Below are 23259 nucleotides of genomic sequence, written 5' to 3'. Positions count from 1 at the left end.
GCGCGAACCTTTCAACGCGCGCTCAAGAATCAGATGCGCGCGTGCGTGGCGGACGCCATGCATAACGTGCCGTTAGTCTCGCGTCCTGCACATGTGCTCTATCCAAAACGTACTGCTCTCACGCACGCAAACTACTCAGTTCTAGGACCATCTATTATTGTTATAGGACGTTATGTGCCACAAATCAGTCAATCGCTCTGCTCCGCAGTAGATGGAGTTGCAGAACGTGTTTATTTCGGTGCTTCCTAAGTACAAGGTATCTACCTGGCCCTACTGTCATTCCGCAGTGCTGATAGATTTCCCAAATTTTATCGCCCTGATGGTGTAAAGGATACAAACAGTTCACTGTAATTGCATGACAGAGAGCCGTATGGACAAGGAACGTAAATTTATTTCCGGTGCTGATTACCAGTATGCTTACGTATAGGTCAAATTACGAACACATATGCCCCCACCACCACCAGCCCGTTCATGATTAATGGCCAAGATTCAGGCAGGCCAAGTGATTCTTACACTTAATACAGACCTCCGTTTAATTATACCTGGCAAACGTTCAGGCTCCTGTAGCGTGACTGCGTTCCAGGATTCAGCGCCGACCCAACAATCCACGCCGCCTACCAAGTCGACGGCCTTGCGCTCTTCCCACGCTTCTTCCTAGAACATATCCGGCTGCGAATGACCTCACAGACCGCTTCGTACGCTTCAAACTGTGATGAATGTCCCCTCTCACACACTGGCCATTATAGCAGTAGCCATGCTGGAATAGAAGACAAGAAATCAGTCGTCAAATTCGTCAGAAGTATGTAAAGTACCGCCGGCACGAATGTCGATGCAGCGCTTTTACAACTGGTATTACAAAAATATAATTCTTTAGCTAACATTGTTTCCCAGTTAAGAGATTCTTTCCCGCGGTGCATGAATATGGCATCAGCCGTCGACTACGCTTCGGCGTATTGACAAAGAGCTCTCATTAAGGGGACTGGTTCTGGGAATGAAAGCAGAAATGTACAGGCGAGTTTTTTTTAGTTGTAGAATCATTCAACTATTTCAATTGTATTAGTACCTGATCGCACAGGATAGCGCATATTCCTTGATCAAGCCTGCCATACAAGTTTTCACATACGCCTGAATGTGACACAACTTTTCAAAGAAGCTGCAAGCGAAAGGCTCCTTATGGCTTTGGCACGCAGGTGAACGTCAAGTATCAGCTGAATTGTGTTTAACCTTTACACGATATGACACAAATGAATGCGTCACTTCTAGTTCCGAAAGAATAACTTCAATTAGATCAAAACATGGTAATGGATTCTAGAGTGCCTCTCAGAAAAGAAAATTTCATTTGTGAAAGAAAAAAATGTAGAAGCAGGCGAGAAAAACCTGTTCCAAATTCTTTGCCGTGCTAACGTAACCATTCTAGCCATAGTTTGTTTAATTTTTAGCGCTTTTAAACGTTAATGCGAGTGTCGATTCTATCTGCGTTGCCACCACAATAGGTGGGTCGTGACCACTGAATTATCAGAAACTAATACAATTCAGTGACGCAAGCTCTGCACAATATAGGCCCTGGTCATGTAGGTCAATGAAACCGTGTACCTGATTCTATATCGAGCAAGGCTAGTACAGCTTTTGCGTGTGTACAGGGTACGCGCCCACTGAACCGCAGAGAAATGATCGGTGGTCGAGTTGGTATTGGCGGGTGTTGTTGACTCTGGCAACAGGCGGGTGGTGTTGCTACGCCTGCAACAGCTTTTGCTATGTTATTGGTAAATGTTTATAATAGAAGGGATCTACTGAGTTAGAAAATCCAATGTTCTTTTCTAAACATTAAGCAGCTATAGTTTCCACAGACGTTGAAGCGACAGTGTTAACAGTTGCGGAATCTGTGCGTTAACAGTGGAAAGTCGAAGGTCATAAATTGTGAAATTCTCATTTCTAGCCAACGGCGCTTTATCGAAATAACATTATTTGCAAAAATCAGTAACGGAATAGACGGAGAAGACTGGCCTCTATTTTCGCCCTAGCGGCCGATACATCTTTCATTTGTGCATCATTATAAATTTGTACTTATAAGATATTGATTGATAAGATGTGCGATGCAATTCAATGGCCATTTTTTTGTGGACTAACAGCATATACCATGTAAATGAACAAATAACGCGGAGGCTTTACCGTGCACTGAAAGTCCTTCTGGTGCGTGCTCACAAGTGTACATTTTAGTATTTGAGTCTCGAAAATAAAACACAGCTGCGGCAGTGAATGACATGCAGGGGGCGCTAATACGTAAAGCTATTTCAATGTGTTTCTTTTGCATTTTCGCATTAGTCCTCCGTATTTGGTTAAAAATTTCAGGCCACGACCGCTTAACATGTCTGTTAAGCACCGTAAAAGCTCCCCAACTCTGATTGACGTGTACACATTGATTGTGCGCAATTATGGCTTTCCCACCAAACGAAAAAAAGTACTTCTATTTTTACGCTTTGGTCGCGATTAGCCCTTAGCTATTCGTCAGCTTTCTTCTGCCACACCTTTTACGCCTGTATATCACGTGAGGTCACAAAAAGCCGCGAGAAACCACCACATTAAAGTGCGTTTACGCACTACACATTTTATTATTCCTTTATAAATACTGCTATCACCGTGCGGTGCAGGGCAGTAAAAACCGTGCAGGATAGTGCAACCTTAATTGATATTACGGCATGTACAGAAAAATGCACTGGTTAATAATCATAAAAAAACTATTATATAAATAAACACAAAGCATACAGGTTAGGCACACACCAGGTTACACCAAAGAACTAAAACACTGTCACCGGAAACATAAATTACTATGTCGAATAGCCCTGAAATTTTCCCGAAATGGGCGTTGACTGCCCTGTTCGGAAAGAAATAGATGACACCAGCAAAACCATACACACACAAAAAAGAACGCTCTTTGATCGCAAGTACACCACTTTAGCCGAGACATCAATTATTCTTGAAGAGCCACAGAATAAAAGAACCGAAATATGGCTAGTAGAGCCGATCAGCTGTTTATGCAGCGACTGCCGTCTTGTGGATGTTGAACGACATAGTTATGGAATTGACGCTCTCGACGTCTGACGGAACCGACTGCGTCAAGCGGTATTGACTACAAAAGTACTCCCGTCTAGTTGTGCAGCGGATGTTGCCGCCTTTCTTTGTTATTAGGCAGGTTGCCCTTAGCCGTAATACAATTCATAAAAGAAATAAACAATGGCATCACACGCACACGAAGAAGTTTGCTTCGTACCTAAAGCCGAGCAAGGACCGGTAGTTGTTCTCTTGCATCAAATATTGCGAGCCAGGAGAACAGCCTGTCTTGCCGAATACGCGCTCGCTGTAGGCCCCGGCAGCATATGTTGAAAATTTAGAAGGCACGGTACCTTATCAACCGTGGCTGAACGCGATTCGCTGAAACGCCACCGGCTAACGCAACCCATCGTGGGCGACATGCAAGGGCAATAATCACGGCGTGACACTACAACGTCGCTAGCGGTGTTTCTGCCAACCGCATTAAATCGCAGTTGCTAATGCGCTGTGTCTTCTGTATTTTCAATATACGCCCCTGGGCACGACCACAGCAAGCATTCTTGCTAATGTAACTGCCAAGCATAGCGCTTCTCGGCAGTTTCTGACAGAGGCCAGTCTTTCTGGTCAAGAACGACGGACGACATTTTGCACTCAGGCTCTACTCAGCACAAGATCTCCACCGCTTACCACCCGGCAGGCAAGCGCGTTCTAAAGCCCTTATCAACTTGAGTTGGCGACATCAGTATCTCCACAGAGTGACATTTCCTTGCTTCCTATTCGGCACTTCTCGTTTCTTATCTAAAACCGTCACCTGTCTCGTTATCCGTGTTTATTGCATAGTGGTAATCATTCGAATGTGTTACATTGCTTGTTTGCCTTGAAAATTGCCTGCAATGTTTTCGAAATGCGACCGACTGGCGCATCTAAACTTGGCGAGCATTAATATCGCAGAAAGCACAATTTAATAATGAACGGATGTGTTTAGTAAACAGCACACATCTGAATTGGTCAGATGCATCTCTCCTCTGTTTCCTTGATGCAAATTTTAGCCAATGAAGAACTTGAAGTTTTGAGCTTACCATGCACGGTGTTCCATCTAGCTCATTAAGGAGGACAAAGTGTTGGTGTTCCATGGCAAAAGGCATGAAACACAGAAATTTGCAAGCAGTAACCTGAAATTCAGAGAGAGAGTGAGGATACTTTAGGTAATCGCTTATACAAGAACTCGTAATCGGTTTCCGGCAAGATGCATAGCTAGTAATGCCAGATAAGTTATTTTAGACATTCCTTATAAAGGCAAAATTATAATTTCTTTCCTGAATTACCATACAGAATGCACATACGGCAAATGCATTGTGATTGGCAAGGTAATAGAAAACCAAGATTAGGGGTCTACATTTATGCACTTATGAATATCTTTTGAGATGTTCATACATTCACTGTTCAAACATGTAATCGAATCATTCGTACCCTCCTTATATATTCTTTTGTGCTTGCAAACTTTACTTTGAAACTCAGCACTCCCGAGAGATGGACATATAATGAATCCGGAATATACTGCAGAAACGTCTACACATCTTGTTTAAATAATTTTTCTGGAATGCGTAGTCCGGTAAATGCGTCATTTAGGACATTCTTTGAGATAAAGAAAAATACGCGCTTGATGACATTTTATACATTGCAAGAGTTACTGAAATTTCCCTGAAGGTTTTACGCTGTGCAGTAGCCTAATAAAATTGTCTAAGTTCTTAAACATAGCATTTGACACTAAGCATCTCGCGGTATGTCCCACGAAGTCATAACAATATCTTGCTTTAGTTGTGAATTGAACAATTCTCTCTCTAGAAGAAGCAGTCAATTGAAAATTTTGACAAATTGATACGCAATTGTTTACCTTTTATATTGTTCTAAACTAATGTCAAAAGTAAAGATTATTTTATTGCGCAGCCTTCATAAAGCGAAGATTACAACTTCTTGAATAACCATTGAGAACGTGTATACAGTATTACGATAAGTGCAGTGCACGAGTGGAAGAAGAAATGTCGGGGAAAAAAACACGAGAAAGAGAAGGACGCTTTGCCCCGTCTCAGGCTGGCCTTGATTCTTTTTAAATAAAGCACGCTTCTTTCCTGACATTACAGTTGTCGTGGAAATGTGGGGTAATTGGAAGTAACGACGGACCCGGAGCCATCTATTTTTCACCGGAGTCGTCGCCTCGCTAGACTACCGCCTTTGCCTGCTGACATGCGTGTTGAAATGCTGACATGACGTTCAGGGTCCGATGCTTGCTGCTCGGGAATCCATGCCTGCTGGTACGTGGCGCTACTACCGAGAACCTCGAGTTTTCTCCGGAAAGCAGGTAAAGATGTGGACGAGTGGCTTGCGCATTAACGAGTAAGCAAGTCCAACAACTGGGACACTACCGACCAACTAACCAACGTTGTCTTCGCATTCACTGACACTGCCCTGATGTGGTTTCAAAACCATGATTAATTATTCAGGACGCGGGAGCGTTTCATCGTTGAACTAAAGAAATGCTTCGGTGATTGACACGTAAGAAGAAACGCGCAGAACACACCCTGGCACAGAGAGCACAGCTACCAGGTGAGACATGAATTACCTACATCGAGGAGATTTTGAAATTTTGCCAGCAAGCCAACGCAATAATGTCAGAGGCAGATGAAGTCAGGAACCTACTTAAGGGAATTAGCAGAAGATGTCTACAATTTCCTCACCGGCAAGCGCAGTCTCGCTACCATATCTGACGTCATGAAGCACTTACGTGTGTTCGAGGCACTGAAGATGCGCCCAATAACTCCAAAGTTTGGACAATTGGTGGATGTTACCACTGTGCCCAGTATTGACATGAGCTCTTCATTTGACCTGGCGTCGACCACAAGACCGCCAGGTCCGCGAAGGCACAAAGAGACGGCACGTCGCCTGCCTCATGTCTGTGACGCCTCCTTTCCACAAGCCCCGGCCACTTCTCCACCTCCGAATGTGTAGCAGCCGCGTTCAACGTCGCAGATTTCTCACAGTACCGACGCGCACCGGCATCGAGCAGCACCTACTCTTCGGATACGAGATTTGAATCTCGCCCTCGTTACGCCCGTTCCTCTGGACGTCCGACGAGTGGCAGTGCTCCACGTTACAACCCAATCACTCGTCCTAGGCGTGCTGAAGTGCCTGACTGTTCTGATGACTATCGGAAAAGCCGTTCGCTTCCGCCGTGCTACATCTGTGGCGTTATTGGCCACATATCCCGATTTTTTCCTCATCGTCAAAGGCCTCGGTATGATCAACTTGCAGCCCCAGCGCCCAACGCCCAATGACCTTCAATGGCGCAATCGCTTCTTGGCACCACCTTTTGGCAAGGAAACTTCCAGAACCGCTCCCCCGCTTCCGACCGTAGCGTGACTCCACCTCGACTGCTCCGGTCTCCTTCACCACGGCGTCGTTGGAGGTCACCACTGCCGGAAAATTAGAGTGCACGGCCAATGGAGGTGAGGTCGCTGGAAATTTGCTGCTGTAAGATATGCCTCCGCCTTTGTTTATGTTGATGAACAAAGTGAAAGCCCTTGTTGATGGTGTGTCTACAACGGCGTTAGTGGACACTGGTGCTATTGTTTCTGTTATGAGCCTTGCTTTTAACATGTTATTAGGACGCAAAGTGGTCTTTGAATGGAACCAAGTGGCAACATTTTGTGGCGTAAGTAAGGATTTGTTGCAGCCTGTTGGTGATGGCACTGCGTAAGTGTTACTCGGTGGTCAAGCTTTCATGACTGAATTTACCTTTCTCCGCCGATCCTCACATGATGTTATACTGGGTATTGATTTTCTACAGATGTCCGGTCAGTGGCGTAGCAACAGGGGGGGCCGGGGGGCCGTGGGCCCCGGGTGCACGGGGCCAGGGGGGGGGGGGGGGTCATACGCCTGAAGACGCCCCTCTTTCCGCCGGCTTGACTGGGTGCAAATGGCGAAGAATGCTCCAGTATCCAGTAGCCCGAGCTCATGTACCCGACGCGTTGCGCCGCAGAATTGTCGGCTGCAGCTCTGTCAACACCCCACGAAATAATTGCACGAATGTGCAGGCTAAAAAATTTAATTCGCGAAATGATCGCTAAAATATTCGCAGTGTAATGTTTCATGTGGGGTGCGCTCGTGCCGTGCGTTCATGCTGGGAGCAGGAGTCGCTAAACATACAGTGAGGCGTTGTCAGGCGTTGAGGCTCTTGGGTCCCTATTCCGTTCAGAACGTGCAGCGAAGCCGAACAAAGACAGCAGAAAGAGGGCGTTGAACCAGCGCGCCCGGCGCTCGCGTTTACGGCGAAGCGTTAGTTGAGAGCGACGTTGCATAAGTGCAGCCGTCAAAAGTCGCGAATGGGATTCTCTCGATCGTCTGCAAACTCGGTGCGGCCGAAGAGTTTGGCGGCGTATGACTCGACAGGCTGTATGTAGTCGCAGGCGCCGCGATGTTCAGCTCGCTTTTACTTCCCCTCTCCCGCTCGCTCCGAGAAGCCGCTGCGAAACCTGCCGTTATGTTTCACGCTTTCCTTCTTACCCTCGAAAGTTCCAGAAAACTGTTGTTGTTGTGTGACTTCATGTCACAAGTACAGTGTCTGTGTCAGCTGCACAGAATTTTACAAGAACGTGAATTTTGTAAGGATATTTCCCGATATTCTATAAAGTAATGTGTCTTTCTGATTACTAGGAACTCGGTAGCGTGAAAAATAGGGCAGATAAGTAATAACCATATCCTTAATAGTCCCTTAATTAGTACTTATAGAGGAAGCACTTCAATTCCGAGAATTGAGGACTCGAAGTCATATTATTAACTCAACAAAAACTTCTTAAAGAAAATCGTTTTGGGTGCTACAACCTACAGTACTTTGGCACTGCGGGCGGTGCCCAGTATGGCAGTAGCGAAAGAAATATAATATAGTGGACCCGTGACGTTGATCCCTCAACCCTCTCCATTGCGAGCGCAGACCAACAGGTTTCGCTGGCACGGGATTCATCGCGGTCTTCTTTATTTTTTTAAGGTGACGCCAAGAATCGACGCGAAGCGCGCTCTATTCTGTTCCCAATCTTTTGGTGGTACCGCAGCTCGGATAATCACGTTTGTCCGTACAGCAGCAAATAAAAACAAGGCTTTATTGATCAGAATGAAAAGAAATCGTAATTGTTATAGTATTGGGGCCCGCGCAGTAGGGAGGCAGGTGGCGTTTTCCGGTTTTCTAATATGGCGGGGAGATCAGCGTCACTGAGACAAAACTTAATTTTCGTTTTCGTTCAGGGCTGCCCACAGCCAAAATACAGCGGGCCATAGTACCTACGACGATTTTTGTGAAGTTGTTGTTGGGCAACATATGAATGTCAGCCTTCAATTTTGCAAATGCAAGGTTGCCGCGAAAATTGGTAATTAAAACTTTATAAATTTTTTTTACTTGTGACGTGAGCCGTATTTGCCACGATGCCGCATTTGTATTGGTGGTATTGGCCCTTACAGTCTGAAAGAAGATGTCCACATGCGCTTATCAGAAGTTATCAGTGCAGCACCGTGTTATATGGCGCAGAAAAAACAGCGTGCATTGGCCTCGAGCTCCACCACTGGAAAAGCTGGCGCCACCATCGGTGTGACGTGCTATTAGGGATCACGTGGACATAGCGGCCGCGTCGGCTGCTTCGGCAGCGCTGAAGCGAGCTGGAAACGAGAGTTTAAGTTCCCTCGTACGCTGCGGTCCTCATTTAGTGGCGAGATTTTCCCACTTCGAGTGTCTTCTTTACAACGATTGAAGCGCTACAATAGGTAGTGGCTGCCTTTGAAGGCGCGCAACATGGTAGGCTACTGCTCGGTGCCACATTGCCGGATGTACGCAACGGAGCCCGGTGTCAGCCTTATTCACACGTAGCCGCAGGACAAGAAGCTGCTTGAAGCTTGGCTCGCGAAACATAAAACCATGTTCGAAAAACGCGCACTGAGACGCTCGCCCTTGTCCGCTGCCCGACTAATGTCACGACGGTTTGGTCTATGAGCTTGTCGATGCTATTGATACTGGCAAGTTCACTGGAGTGGAAAGGGAGCGGTAAGAAGCACATTAAAAATAAGCATGGCATATGGTCATGTTTGTGTTATGAAATAATGCACTGGATTACAAAAAAAAAAAGAAGCAGCGGGAAACGGCACGCTGAGAACACCGATAAACATATAGTGCGACGCAACTCGAGAAATAATATTGAAACGTCCAAGAATTTAGAAAAAGAAACATTGAATCGTCGCGACGGCACATCACAGTCCCCGTAGGCATCGAAGTCTCTACAATGAAATAATTTTTGAACAGCTCTGAAGCGCCCACGCAACAATGGTTGCTTGTATACTGTCAAATGCTCATATGCTGCGGCCTAAAGCTCATGGCACGCTGCGAAAACGTGCACGCGGCGAAAGCGAAACAGTGCGCGGACAAGCATACAGACCCGCAGCGTTTGCCTACCTTCCACGCAAGAAGCCGGTTCGGGAGACTCCATCGCGGCGACGTATTCGGTAAAGAGATATAGTCTGTAAACGATTCTGTGCTTTCAGTTTGCCCAAGATTATTATTTAGACAGTAAAAAACTTCTGTCGTTTCGAAAATACTTACAGTAATGTCCGGGAGAGCTCCCGCGTGATGCTTTCAATGAGCGCTGACAGCAAAACCTACGAGGAGCGTGCCGCGTGATCCCTCATACTACGCCAGCGAGGCGCTTCCGATAGATAGCGACTCCTTAACTCCTCGCCGCCAACACTTGCTGCATTCGCGATCTCTAGGAAAGAAAGCGAAGGAGAGGGGGACCCGGGAGACGTGCGCGGTATCGAAGGCGGCTGTACTGGTGCTGAAACCCGGAAATTGTCGATATCCTCGCCTTCCTCGACTACACGCGGGGGGGGGGGGGGGGTGACAGAAGACCTATGGGCCCCGGGTGCCAGACGACCTAGCTACGCCACTGTGTCCGGTACCGCAGTTTATTGCAGAACAGGTGAGAAGTTTATTAGTGGAGACATTTTGTAAGATCTCAAGCAGGATGCTCCAAGCGAGGATGGTGCATTTCATGCCCGTGAGGACACTCTCGTGCCTGCTTTGTCCGCTGTGTGTGTTTCCGTGGGCTCTGCTAGTAGCAATCATCAGGCCTTTGACGCTGCAGTGGAGCCTGTGCATTTAACGTGCACGAAGAAGAACATTTTTTACCAAATTGTCTTGTGTCTGTGGCTCAGCGACGCTCTCAATTATGCATTGTCAACCCTTCACACGAAAACGCAGTGATACCTGCTGGCACGAAGCTTTCTTTCTTTAAAGAGCACAAGTCGACGCATGTCGCCGTGCTCGCATATGTTCCGCATAAATGAGTTGGCGCTTGTTCAGAAGACTCAAAGATTCTTCCTATGATCAGCAAGTCAATGAGCACGGACGAGCGCCGTACATTAGGGAACATTCTAACTAATCACTTATCCATCTTCGCTTTGCCCAGGCGGATAACGCGCCGTCCGTTCCTGCGTGTCGAACCAAGCACAGAATTAACACAGGGTCTGCGCAGCCTATTCGTCAAAAACCCTATCGAGTATCACCGTCAGAGCGCAAGATTATCGAAGAACAAGTTCGTGAAATGTCACAGAAAGGAGTAATCCAGGAATACTCCAGCCCGTGGGCTGATCCAGTTACACTTGTGAAAAAGAAAGGCTGAACTTAGAGATCTTGTGTGGACTACCACCGTCTCAATTCCACTACTAAGAAAGACGTTTACCCTCTTCCAAGGATAGATGATGCATTGGACTTCCTTCATTCGGCGTCCTACTTTTCATCTGTTGATTTGCGATCGGCGTACTGGCAAATCCCAATGCACCCGGCGGACAAAAAGAACACGGCATTTATTCCCCGGATGGCGTGTTTGAGTTCAACGTCATGCCGTTTGGGTTCTCCAACCCACAGGCGGCTTTTGAAAGATTTATGGAGGCCATTCTTCGCCGCCCCAAAAAGGATATTTTCATGTGCTGCCTAGACGATGTTGTTCTTTCGAAGCACTTTTTAAGAGCACAACTGGCGCCTGAAAGTTGTTTTAGGCTGAATCAAACACGCCCGCATAGCAGTCAATTCTAAGAAATGTCACTTCGCTGAGCGGCAGACATTGGTGCTTGGCGATCTTGTAGGCAACGATGGTATGAAGCCTGACCCACAAAAGAGAGGAGCTGTTGAAGCATTTAGGCCTCCTGAGTCTGTTAAAAAGATTCGTAGTTTCCTAGGCCCCCGCTCTTTCCACCGATTTGTACCCGGTTTTCTGATGTCTGATGTTCCCTATCCCCTGAATAGTCTGCTGCATAAGCACACCGCATTTGATTGGACTCATGAGGGCGACGCTTCTTTTCGTCGACTGCAGTTCCTACTGACGATGGACCCCATTCTTCGGTATTTCGATACAGCCGCACCGACAGAGATCCTCACCGATGCGACTAGCGTGGGCGTCGGTGGAGTCCTCGTTCAACGATGCGACTGGAACGAGCACAAGTAATCCTGAACGCCTTTACGCCGTTACGGAGCAAGAACGCCAAGCGGCCATTTTTGCTGCGCAACGTTTCCGCTCGTATCGTCACTGATCATCATTCGTTGTGTTGGTTTGCCAAATTCCGTGATCCCTCTGGTCGTCTCGCGCGCTGGGCTCCACGTCTCCAGGAGTACAACTTGGCAGTTTATAACAAGAATGGTCGCCGACACGCTGATACAGATTGCTTTTCGAGAATGCCGCTAAGCACGGCACTTTGTGATGCGGGTAATTTTACCACCTGATTGCTTTGTTGGCGCCAGTATTTTCTGATAAAGAGATCTTTGAGAAAGAGCAGCGAGAAGACCTCATCTTACAGCCGCTTTTGAACGCTGCGCATCACTCCACAACGCAAGGCTTTTGTGTACGTGATGGCCTCCTCTACAAAAGAAATTTCGCAACCACTGGTGCCCGCTTCCTTCTTGTTGTTCCGGAGAAGCTAGGCTCCACTATTCTGCGGGCTATGCACGACGACCCTACCTCCGGGCATCTAAGAGCAGCGCGTACATTTCATCGTGCCCAAGAGCGGTTTTACTGGCTTCGAATGCCTCGGTCAACTGAAATGCATGTGGCCCGTTGCGCTCAGTGCCAGGCCCACAAGCACTTGCCTACCACGCCAGCCGGACTCCTACAATCACTGACGCCTTCTAGGTCTCCTTTCGAGCAGGTTGGAATTGATCTCATGGATCTCTTTCGGCGCTCATGGAAAGGAAAGCGTTGGATCATCGTTGCTGCCGGTCATCTGACATGGTACTGCGAGACGGCAGCCTTACCCTTTGCCACCGCCAGCCAAGTTTCCCTTTTCTTGCTGCACTCGATCAATCTCCGTCATGGCCCTCCTCGAGTAATCATCAGTGACCGCGGCTGTCAGTTTACTGCAGATGTCGTAGAAGAGCTTCTTCGATTGTGCGCTTGCTTCTAGCTGTTAGCCAGCCGATGCCATAGCACCCGCAAGGAACTGGGCTGACCGAGCGTACCAGCCGCACAATGGTGAACATGTTGTCCATGTACGTCGCATCGGACCTTAATAACTGGGACGAAATGTTGCCCTTTATTACAGACACCTTTAACACTGCAAAGCACGAAACTACTGGCTGCAGCCCGTTTTTCCTGTTATACGGTTGTCCGCTGCGCCACACACTGGACACCACATTTTCTTTCTGAACCCACGACGATCTCTCCATCGGCCAGGCTCTGTGCCTCGTTGAAGAGGCTCGATGCTTTGCCCGCACCCGTACACTGGTTTCGCACGACCGGTCAAAAGCTCGGTACAACAGGCACCAGCGGATGTTACCTATTCTCCAGGGGATCTACAGTCTTGCTGTGGTTTCCGCTGCGCAAACGTGGCCTGTGTCAGAAACTTCTCGCAAGCTATAAAGGCCCGTACGTTGTTGTTGAGAAGCTCAGTGAGGTAAACTATCGACTGGGGCGTCTCACCCCAATGGACGATGCTCCGCCAAGACACGTCACTCGTGTGAAGCCCTTCACTCCGAGAACTCAACTGACTCACCCGACGGACTTCGGCTAGGAAGGGAGAAATATTACGGTAAATGTAGCGCATGAGTGGGAGAAGGGTGGGTGGAAACGCACGAGAAAGAGGAGAAGGACGTTTTCCCCCGTCTCAAGCTTGCCTTGATTCCTTTCAAATAAACCCCGCTTCTGCATTGTGCTTCGCAAAGTAAAAGAAAAGTAGGATTTGAATACGATGGAGGTTTGCTCCGAATCCAATATCCAGCTACATGGTAGGTTGCTTAATTGACTTAGGTTTATTTCGCGATCTCAAAGGGTTGAAGTTGTCGCACCTGCAATGAGTATCGCATGCTCGAGAGGTATGCTGCGCTGCACAAACAGCTATTTAGGCGCGAATGTGTACATTTTTTGTACTAACTTACCTTTATTCTTAAACAATATATGAATTCGCGGCAGTGGAGCAAATTCAATCTTAATCGCGCTGCGCCACAGAATATGTTCATGATTTATTTTTCGCGCCTGAAGAAAATATATATTCTTAGAAAATATGAACTGTGTACTAGATAACTCATTCAGACAGCGGACGTGTAGCTTTGAGAAAATGAAACACTGTAGGAGTCCCTGTCTCAAGCGCAGCCACTGCAGAAATTATGATAAAGAGTTTCGAATTCCGGCGCGCACCGACTTGGACTTGATTTGTAACGTTATGGAGGTCTTGAGCTCCAATAAATACCAGAGTGAGAAAAAAAAAACAGATATTATTTTTAAACAATATTAGGTTACTGCAGAAGTGGCAATCACCAAGTTCAAAATATAGGAACAGCGAAAGTAATCGCAAATAAATATGAATATGTGGCTCTGAGATCTACATGACCCACGGAAGAAGGGCCCATTCCAGCGCAACTCGACAAGAGACGCACAGCGGATTTCTTCCACAAATGCGGCCGGGAACTTTAAGACCAGTCGGCGGAAAAACGCGACACAGTGCTACCATCGACCATCACGTACGAGCGACCAGATGGCTTGAAAGTCTCGTGCAACAGCGCTTGCTTCTCAAAGATCTAGTTGACGATTGGCGACGAAGGCGGCCTGCAACACGGTTATGCAAATGCAAGTGCCATCTTAGTGCAGAAAGCCCACGCTCGAAAGCGGGGACAAAGACGTCGCTTCATAACGCAAAAAAATAGAAGAACTACAGAAATATTGGTTTATTAAGGAATGGTGCGCTTGAGGGCGCATGTTTGTTGCGGTTAAGGCACTTAAGTAGAGTTTGTTGTTTCATTGCTTAATACTGTATTGAACAGAGCAGGTGACCGGTGCGTCTGCAACGCTTATATACACCGCTGCACGTATATTTTGACTTCATATATGTGTCCTGTCTTGCGTTGAGTCACGTCGGGCGAGGACGTAGTTTCCGTCAAACCGCAGATTGTGAGATACCTTGTGAAAAACCACCTCTGAGGTAAAATCGATTAGACGTGCGTTTGAATGCGAGAGCGCTACTTGGCTCATTGTGTGACGTCACCGTCATGAAAAACCCGGGGCCGGAAAACGGCACACGAATTGCGCCATCTCCACGTAACTAAAGAAAAAAAATCAAGAGGCACTTACTTATCCCGAATGCGAAAGTATTGGGACCACTGCGCGATGCCTACGCTCTTTCAGTCATGTTAATTAAACTTCCCCTTAATTTACAGCAAAGGTCGCGAGTTCGGCTCACAACAAAGGTCGAGGGTCCGACTCTTGCCGAAGGTTGTTGGTTCGAGCACCTAATGAAATCTATCCTAATTAAACCGGCCTTCATCAACTTCGATTTAATTCACTATGCTTTAATTAACTTTGCCATAATTGACGTCAGTTGGCGTCGATTGGTTCACTTGGACCATTTGGACTTTTTGCACCATCGTTGGTCACGCCAACATCGAGAACGCCGGATTTTCCTTCTGTAGAGCCATGTAATGCTTTCGAATTGAAAAGTAGCCACGGTGAGGATTTGATCCCATGACCCACCACCACTGCCACCGCTCCGTTGTCGAAAGCGCCTGCCACGGCGTCAGCGTTGCATTGCATCAGCGGGACAGCAGGCGACAGTAGTACATATGTACGAGGCTGTGACTGGCTCGATCTGGTGGGTGATTCACTAGATGTGGCATGATACGAGTAATGCCAATCTATTCGCTGTGGAGTCTTCATGGTCCGAAGTTGAATCGCTCGCGTCTACGTCATCACACGAGACAGAAAAGCATGGCCGGAGGCATCAGCTAACCGCTGACGAAGCATGGCACTGTCAACAACATGGTGCCCCTCCGAAAATTACTGTCAATGCTCGGCAAAGTCGTGTCATCGAGAAAGAACACTCAACACGATGCGCGTGAAACACTACTTAAATTTAGAACGCCGCAAATAAAACAGCTGAGAGGTCGCAATATGGCCAGTTTATCGCCTGGCGTCGTTGCGACGTCATAAGCAGCAGCATTGCATTCAGAAACATAAGGCAGCAGCACTAAACTCGGCAGCCTTTCCCCGCAACAGTAAACTCAGCGACATCACGCAGCAAGACACTCAGCAACATGTAATGCTCTTGCATTTACACATCATAAGAATTGCCTACGCACCCCCCTAGTACTGTTTTTCAAGACTGGCCACCTTACCGGCAAGATGCCGACTGGGCAGGCGCGCCGAACGACAGGAAAAAAGGCAATAAATCTTCTCTTGATATGAATGAATTATGTGAATGAAGGTGCTCAGAAGATTTAGGTATCATTTGTTGTTTTACAGCGTGATTCTTTAGAGAACAGAATCAACCTCTGCTCATCTGTAGGGGTAGCGTAAATGTACCGGCGCCTACATGCAGTCGAATCAGACTGTTTATGTCAGTACAATGAATTAGAATTGAATTCAATTGAACGAGTAATAATAATGCTGTTACACGTGCAGGGTATCTGGCAAAACAGCCGCAGCAGCGGCAGCCATGGAGAGCACTGTCCGGGATCGTTCGCATAGGAAGCTTCGTTTAAAACCGACAAGGTAGATACGTGTATTCAAGTCAGCTAATTTGCGTGATTTATTCACCGCAGTGTGATGACAGTAAGTACCAGGACTAGCGCTCCATTCGACCCCTCTTTGTACCCCTCCTCCCAGTCTCTTGTGTTCGTGGAAATGACAAGCAAAATTAACGCAATCAACAAACAACTAGAGGTATGCTAGGTGGCAGGTGACCTTGGCATCATCTTAGCTTGACGGATTGGAGCGCATGTGATTGCCAGCTACAAGCTGATTACTGTATTAACTCTCTGGCAAATTTGCTTTTACTGACACTCCTCAGTCAAAACAGAAAACAATCGCGAGAAAAAATTCAGCTTATCCCTTACGATTCTTTTATCTATTTTGAAACCGAAAATACACAAACATTCGAGAGTTATACCATGTCCGGTATTCTGGTATACGCAAAGGAGAACCGGGTTAGCAGCGTGAGCAGGCGGACTGGCGGCGCAACCTGGTGGTGCAGAGCTCAACTAGAATAGCGCAGAACTAATATCGCAGTAAAAAAGAGAATTTTTCTTCGCGGCTGGTGTCAGTTTTCGGCAGTGGCGTAATCGTGAGCACGTTGCCTTTTTAATGTTTTTTTCGACAAGGACACTCATGAAATAAGAAATATCCTTATAAGGCGTAAACGCCGCAAGAGGTCGACACGAGCGTCCGGTAATCTGGCAGCACGCCAAGGCCCTTTCCTACACCGAAATACCAGACACGCCTAAACTCTAAACATTGTAGTATAGATGACACGCTATGTCGTGCGTATTCCTGTACCAAATGCTCTTCTCTCGTACGTAGACTAATATGAAAAATTGTAGTAACCTACCTTGCCCATATGAATGTCACGTTTACACTGCCACTGTCGCGCATTGAAGGCGTGGATTTCAGGTAGCACTCCTAAAGATGAAATATGCAGTTAATATTTTGCTGTCATCAACACAAATCGAAAGGTAGAAAATCGGCAGATTTGCGGATTGATGCAGCATTGAATATATTAAAGCCTTACCCACATTCGATTGCAACAAATCTGCGTATAAATTTAAAACACACATGAATAAAAGCAGCTTAAAAACGCGTTATATTTAATCAGACATGGTGACTAACACAAATAGTGCAGGCAAACGCGAACTACAGAGGGTTGGATTTAGGACAGAGGTAGAAATTTGTTCACTTTGTCACACATAAGAATCAGGGGCTGCATTCACAAAAGCTTTTCGTTCTAAGTACTGTTTTTTTCGTAAGTAATGACTTCACTATTGGCTCGCACGAACACCTTTAGCGTAAAAAGGTTTTGTGAATACGGGCCCAGAGCGCCACATTCAAAATCTTCGAAGCCCTAAAAGCACATGCTCCTTTGGCGTCGCTAGGCGTGATGTAGTTATGTAGAGTCAGTGCCTTGTGAACCAGTTTGCAACCTCAACACTTGGGTTATTTATCAAGCAAGTTCTTTTCGGTGGTTGTGTGAATCAATTCCGACACGGGGAGAAATTAAACGAATTGTACTCCTAATAATATATACTTCTGGTAATGAAGATATTTAGGTATAATTTGTTTTATAATGGGAATTGCTCAGAAATCACGGCCGGCAGCCTCGACACCTATAACGGTAGTAAAGACGGTAGTCCTTGCAAGTGTCTTGCGGTCAAACTTGGTCAGTGTCTACATGCGACAACGGTGCTGAGGCTTTGCTGGAGCTTTTCCAGAGGTGGTACTTTGACGGATGACCTTCGATGGATGAGCGTCACGGCTCCTTAATCGATGACGTCGTTTTCTTGCATCTGCTCACCTTTGAGCATGTGCATAGGTGCACGAGCGCTTTGCCACCAGAACACATAGGACGGAGTTTCACCACATAGGCCCTCGCTGTCACGCCCGACGTGGCGCCAGGTCGACTACGGGGTGCTGCTTACGCTGCGGAGCAGCAGAGACCTCACGTGCTTACTATCGCTGTGTTTGTTTGCTTTTCTACCGAAACTGTAATTTCTTAAAAGCCCGTGCACATCTATGGACATGTATTTGTGAAAGTGCAACAAAGCTACCATCGCTTCTTAGAATGCACGTTTCATTTTATTATGATGACCTATTCTTCAGACAGACGCGTCAATCACTTTATTTTCTTTCAGGCACAGTCTATCAGGGCAATTCATTGCCTTGTACAAATCGGTGGTTTTGATTGTCAGAATTCGTAAACGTTCAAGAATAGTATATTAAATGTAGAACGAGGCAACTTGCTCATTACTAATTACAACTTGCTTATATTGTTGTTAGCCAAGTTTGCTTCGTTGGCTTGCATTTTCATTTTGTAATAATCTGGCATACTATGCAGTTCCAGTTATTTTCGCATCATTAAGATGCAATGTGTATGTGACTTGCACTCCTTGTTCACAGCCTAATCGGGACGCAGTATGTATGTTAACTAAAATATATATACATAACTAAACCGTACTCAATACCTGGCATGGGTCAAATCTTGTATAAGGTTCGATTGCATTCTCTGGTGAAATTTTTTATTGCGCGCTTTAACTAAACCAGTTCGCGTAGTGCCTGAAGGAATATGTAGTGTATGTGTTCCCGCTCTTTAAGATCAGGAGCGAGCGCTACGCCAAATTCTTGAATTCTTGAGCATGAAGGAGATCATGTTCTTCGTTAAAACAGGCAAAAATGAAAATTTGTTTTCTCAGTAAAGCTTAAATACATTAGCTATTACTTATTCAACTTCACTAAGTATCATATTCAGAGCAAAAGTTACTGAGAAAATTGTACATGATCCTGAAATATTCCTGACCAGCTTTTTGTTGTTCAATACGTGCTATAACAGCTTTGTTTTTCCAAGCCTCAAAGACGCTTGCGAAAACGTGCAAGAAGACTCCGCGACTAGTCACGCCGCACTATGGCCATTTATGTCAAGACTGCAGGTCAGGTAAGGTGACTCGGTAATATGAAAAAAAAACTTGCATCCTGCTTAGAAATAAAATAAAGGTACAAGAGAAATCATGCAAACGTTCCACAATCCCACGTGAGGTGTGCCAGCTATGCATGCAATGACCAGAAAAGAAGTTGCATTTTCAGATGTTCTTATCCGGACAAGTATTTGTTCCTTTATTGCATTGTCATGCTTCGTTGGGCATGCGGGATCCTTTGACGTGGATGTTCGTTTTGCTGTAAGTCGCGTGATTGTAATTTTTTTCCTTTTTAAACACTGGTGCATGTGGCGAAAATTTTGCTTTTGTTGCGAGACGGCTGCGTTAATGTCGTTATCTCCCCACTGCTCTTCTCGTGTCCTTCGTGCATTAATTACACTGAAGTAATTCCGACTCAGGCAACTTGCAGCAATTCTGCAGTAAATGTCCAGCGTATGCGTGGAAAAGACCTAGTGGCAAACAGCTTGCCGACTCCACTCGATATTTTAGGCTTATGTTGAAATTCAAATGTGGGCGTCCTCTCGCCACCAAGGCGTCAAAAAACGGCGTTGATGAAAGACAATCTCAAGTTTGATGCGAAATAAATCAGAAGAGTTCTACAAGTACTTACCGATCGCAATGTGCAAAGCAGTTAACATATACAGGACAGCCGCCATAGATACAGGCTTCAGAGCGTTCTGCGTGACGATCCACCTGCAATAGTAAACAGGACCCTTTTTAAGAAGGGTTCCCTACTTTCTTTTTTCGTCAAGGACGAGTGAGAGCAAAAAAGAACTCTTACTCCTTCTGGTATTGTTCGCTGTGCATTGTTTTAGAGCCTAAAAATGGAACCCGTACGAAAGCAACGATACTCCGCTTTAAGCAGTACCCGCCTGCGTATGCCCTGTTTGATAGAAAAACAAATATGTGGAACCTGTAGAGTCCCATAAACTAATATTATGAGTTTTAATCATCGCATATTGCCTAAATTATGGATAGGTCGTGCGTAGAGGCGTAGTTGAGGGAAAGAGAAAAGAATGACTTCTTTGATTCCTTCTTTCTTTGGGAACAAAATATGACAATTTTAGTCACAATTTGAGAATTGTGAAAGGGTTGCTCAAAACTGCGAGGTTGCTAGTGCAGCTTTCGAAGCATGTTAATGGTATTTGACTACGGTATGTTTTCTGTGTGTGGCATTCCTCCATTTAAAATAAATTTGTAATAGATGAGGGTGAACCTAAAAGCAGTGAGAATATTTTACTGATTCAGAAAGGGTAGCTAATACTAACGAGTGCACCTAGTTGCATGTAATGCACTATACAGTCTCAATTAGACAAACGTTTACATAACGACGCTGACTAGTAGACTGCTGTTGAGCAAGCAGCGTCCTTATGGGAAATTATGCCTGCGCCACTGCGTTCCTTTCTTCTGAGCTTCTGTCGCCGTCTGCATCGGCTCTCCGATTGCGAACGTGCAAAGACAACCTCTGTGATCAAGCTCCATGCTAACTTATAATTTTTCGTTTATATCAGAAAACTTGCTAATCTTGTTGCGCCCGCAAGGTCAGTCAGTAGACATTAATTTCAGCGTTCAAGTAACCAAGCGCCTGCGTGATGCAGTTTAACTAAAAATGCCTGAACGCGTAGAACTCAGACCAATGGTGCGCTCACCACGACTACCATCTTTGTCGCACAGTGCTGAGCGGGCACCTCTTTCTGACAAAATGGCGTGACAGCGATATTTTACCTCGCCCTTTCTGCTCCTGGTATCCTAACCCTTTCGACTTCTTTTCCATAACACTGAAAGGGCACTTATGCAAAGCACTTTCAAAATATGGAAGAGATAAAGAAGAGAACGACCAATGCACTGAGGGCCATCTGTTCGCCATATTTAGTTGACAGCTTTGAACAATGCACCAGGATATAGGACATCACCATTGCGTCCATGAGAGGCTACGTGAAGGTTAATGTGTTGAAATCTTCGAAGAAGTGTAGGAATTAAGCATTTCTAGTTACTTATAGGTTTTCCCTTCGTATATCAGTTGTGAAACACTCAGTGTAGGGAATTGCTGTGTGCCGTGGTTCTCAGCTTCTAAAACATGATAAAATGGCCCTTTCTGCTTGCACCTTTCTGCCACAAGTTGGCCTTAATAGCATTTCGTGCGCAAGCGTAATTTGAAGGATGTTGATATTCGGTCTCTGGACTCCCACGTGGAGCCAACTTTGTGTCTTGATTCTGCGGGTTTACTAGACGAGTTCCAAAAGTACAGCGATCAAAAACCTGAATTGATCAAACAACGAGACGTCCAGGACGTAGTAGTCTGGACGCATAACTGTTTTCTAAGCAGTTCACGCCTTACTGGCAAAATAATAGATTTATAACCACATTTCATTGTTTTTGTGGGCCATCGGATCGATGGCCTGTCATAGGTCTAAGTGCAACACCGAAGGCACCAATGTGATTGCCTACGATTATCAAGAAACACGTAGAATATGTTACGGAATAATTCTTGGAATCGCAATTAGATGGCGAAAAATTTGATTTTCTTTTTTTTTTTGTAAACCATACCCAATAGTCTTTGAAATTGGCTTCTCCCGCTTTGTAGTATTGTTTTGCTCCCCAAAAAATGAGTTTAAACTGTACTGCTCAGAACAGCTGCATTTGTCGATTTTCCCATTCTGCTGTAATGTACTCACATTCCCAGTTCACTATTCCTTATTTCCGGAAAAGATATGCTTACTCTACTCAAACGAGCAATCTTGAGCAACATTCTTCGCACATACTGCGTTCCTCGCGTTTTCCTGAGAGGGATAAGGCCATATACGCGTTTTTTTTTTCTAGAATGGAGGGTGGAAACAAGGGTCATGATTATATGACACGTATCCTTGTTTGTCTTTCTTCTTTGACCACTTTTCACCGACTGACAACTGTTAAATGTTATCACTCGGAGCAGGACGCACTTGCATGTATCGGAAGTTTACCGCATGTTATTGACTGTTCTACGCGTTGTCTGTTATCCCGAAACCTTGCGTAATCTGATTGTATGCGTGACGCCAATTATCAAATACTTTCTGGACGACATGTGGGCACCAGCGGTTACGCTGGAATCTTCACCGAGTCATGTACAAAAGCCGGCGTGTTTGAACCGCTGATCACATTTTGTCGATCCCCGACAGTGCTTCTCAGCTATAGCTGTGCTTCGAGTGTCACTTGCTTTTGTGGGCTCCGGTTCACACAATCAATAGTTAGTTTCGTGATTCACAGTTTTGCTATAATGTGTTCTTCACCGTCACTACGACGTCACATCCGGTGGAGGTGCTTCTGCGGGAATATGCTGGACTCCCCCGCAAAGTATACACATACGCAAAGAAGGACATATACGCGCTTCCACGTATAAACGACGAGCTGGACCGGCTCTGCACTGCAAACTATTTTCTTCGATGTACCTCGACAGGTTACTGGCAAATCGAAGTCGAAGAGAGGTATAGAGAAAATACCATTTTTATCACTCCACACTGCGTCTATGAATTCAAGGTCATGCAATTCGGTCTTTGCTCGGCTCCTGCAACTCTCCAGTGGGTAATTGACCCGGTAATGACGGGTTTAAAATGTCAGACTTCTTTAGACTACCTTGATTACGCCATCGTCGTCCTTGCCTCAAAACATCGACGATTACTTGAAGCGCCTTGCAACAGTACTAGAGACTATAAAGCCATCTGGGCAGACCATGAAGGCGGAGAAATTTCCTTCGCGTCCGAAGAACTTTAGTTCGTGGGCCACGTGTACAACCCGTCAGGAGTCCTTCGTGATCCGCGGAAAGCAGCTGCCATTGCAAACTTCTCGCATTCTATCGACAAGAAATCAGTACACAGGTTTCTTGCTCTGTGTGCCTAGTATAGGCGCTTTGTCACGAACTTATCTTGCATTGCCGCGCTTCTGACAGTTCTCATAAATATGACGCCGGGAAAAATAAAACAACGCCTGCAGCCTCCAGGAGTACTCGCCTGCTTCGACTTCGACGATAACGCCGATACCGAAATCCACACCCACACAAGGTCTTGGCGCTGTCGTAGTCTATGGAAAACAAGTAGTTGAAATGGTCATATTTTAGGGTAGCTGTTCGCAGCCGAAAGCGGAAGCCATTTATTCAACTGCAGATAAGGAATGCCTCGCCATATATTGGGCTACAACGAAATTTCGCCCTTACCTAAATGAGAGGCCGTTCAAAGTTGTAAGCG

At 46.0% G+C, this 23259-nt stretch overlaps 1 long non-coding RNA gene across 1 annotated transcript; it reads right to left on the bottom strand.

Annotated features, from left to right (window-relative positions):
* Nucleotides 1-373: 373 nt before the first annotated feature.
* Nucleotides 374-19761, bottom strand: LOC126524500 (uncharacterized). The gene is made up of 4 exons (XR_011893148.1): nucleotides 19653-19761; nucleotides 16948-17018; nucleotides 4128-4220; nucleotides 374-757 (listed from the first exon to the last, which is right to left on the bottom strand). It is a non-coding gene; the product is annotated as an uncharacterized lncRNA (long non-coding RNA).
* Nucleotides 19762-23259: the final 3498 nt, after the last annotated feature.

This window comes from Dermacentor andersoni, chromosome 3 (assembly GCF_023375885.2).
Source record: "Dermacentor andersoni chromosome 3, qqDerAnde1_hic_scaffold, whole genome shotgun sequence".
NCBI lineage: Eukaryota > Metazoa > Arthropoda > Arachnida > Ixodida > Ixodidae > Dermacentor > Dermacentor andersoni.
The sequence above is the reverse complement of the archived record's forward strand: the minus strand, read 5'-3'. Positions and strand labels throughout refer to the sequence as shown.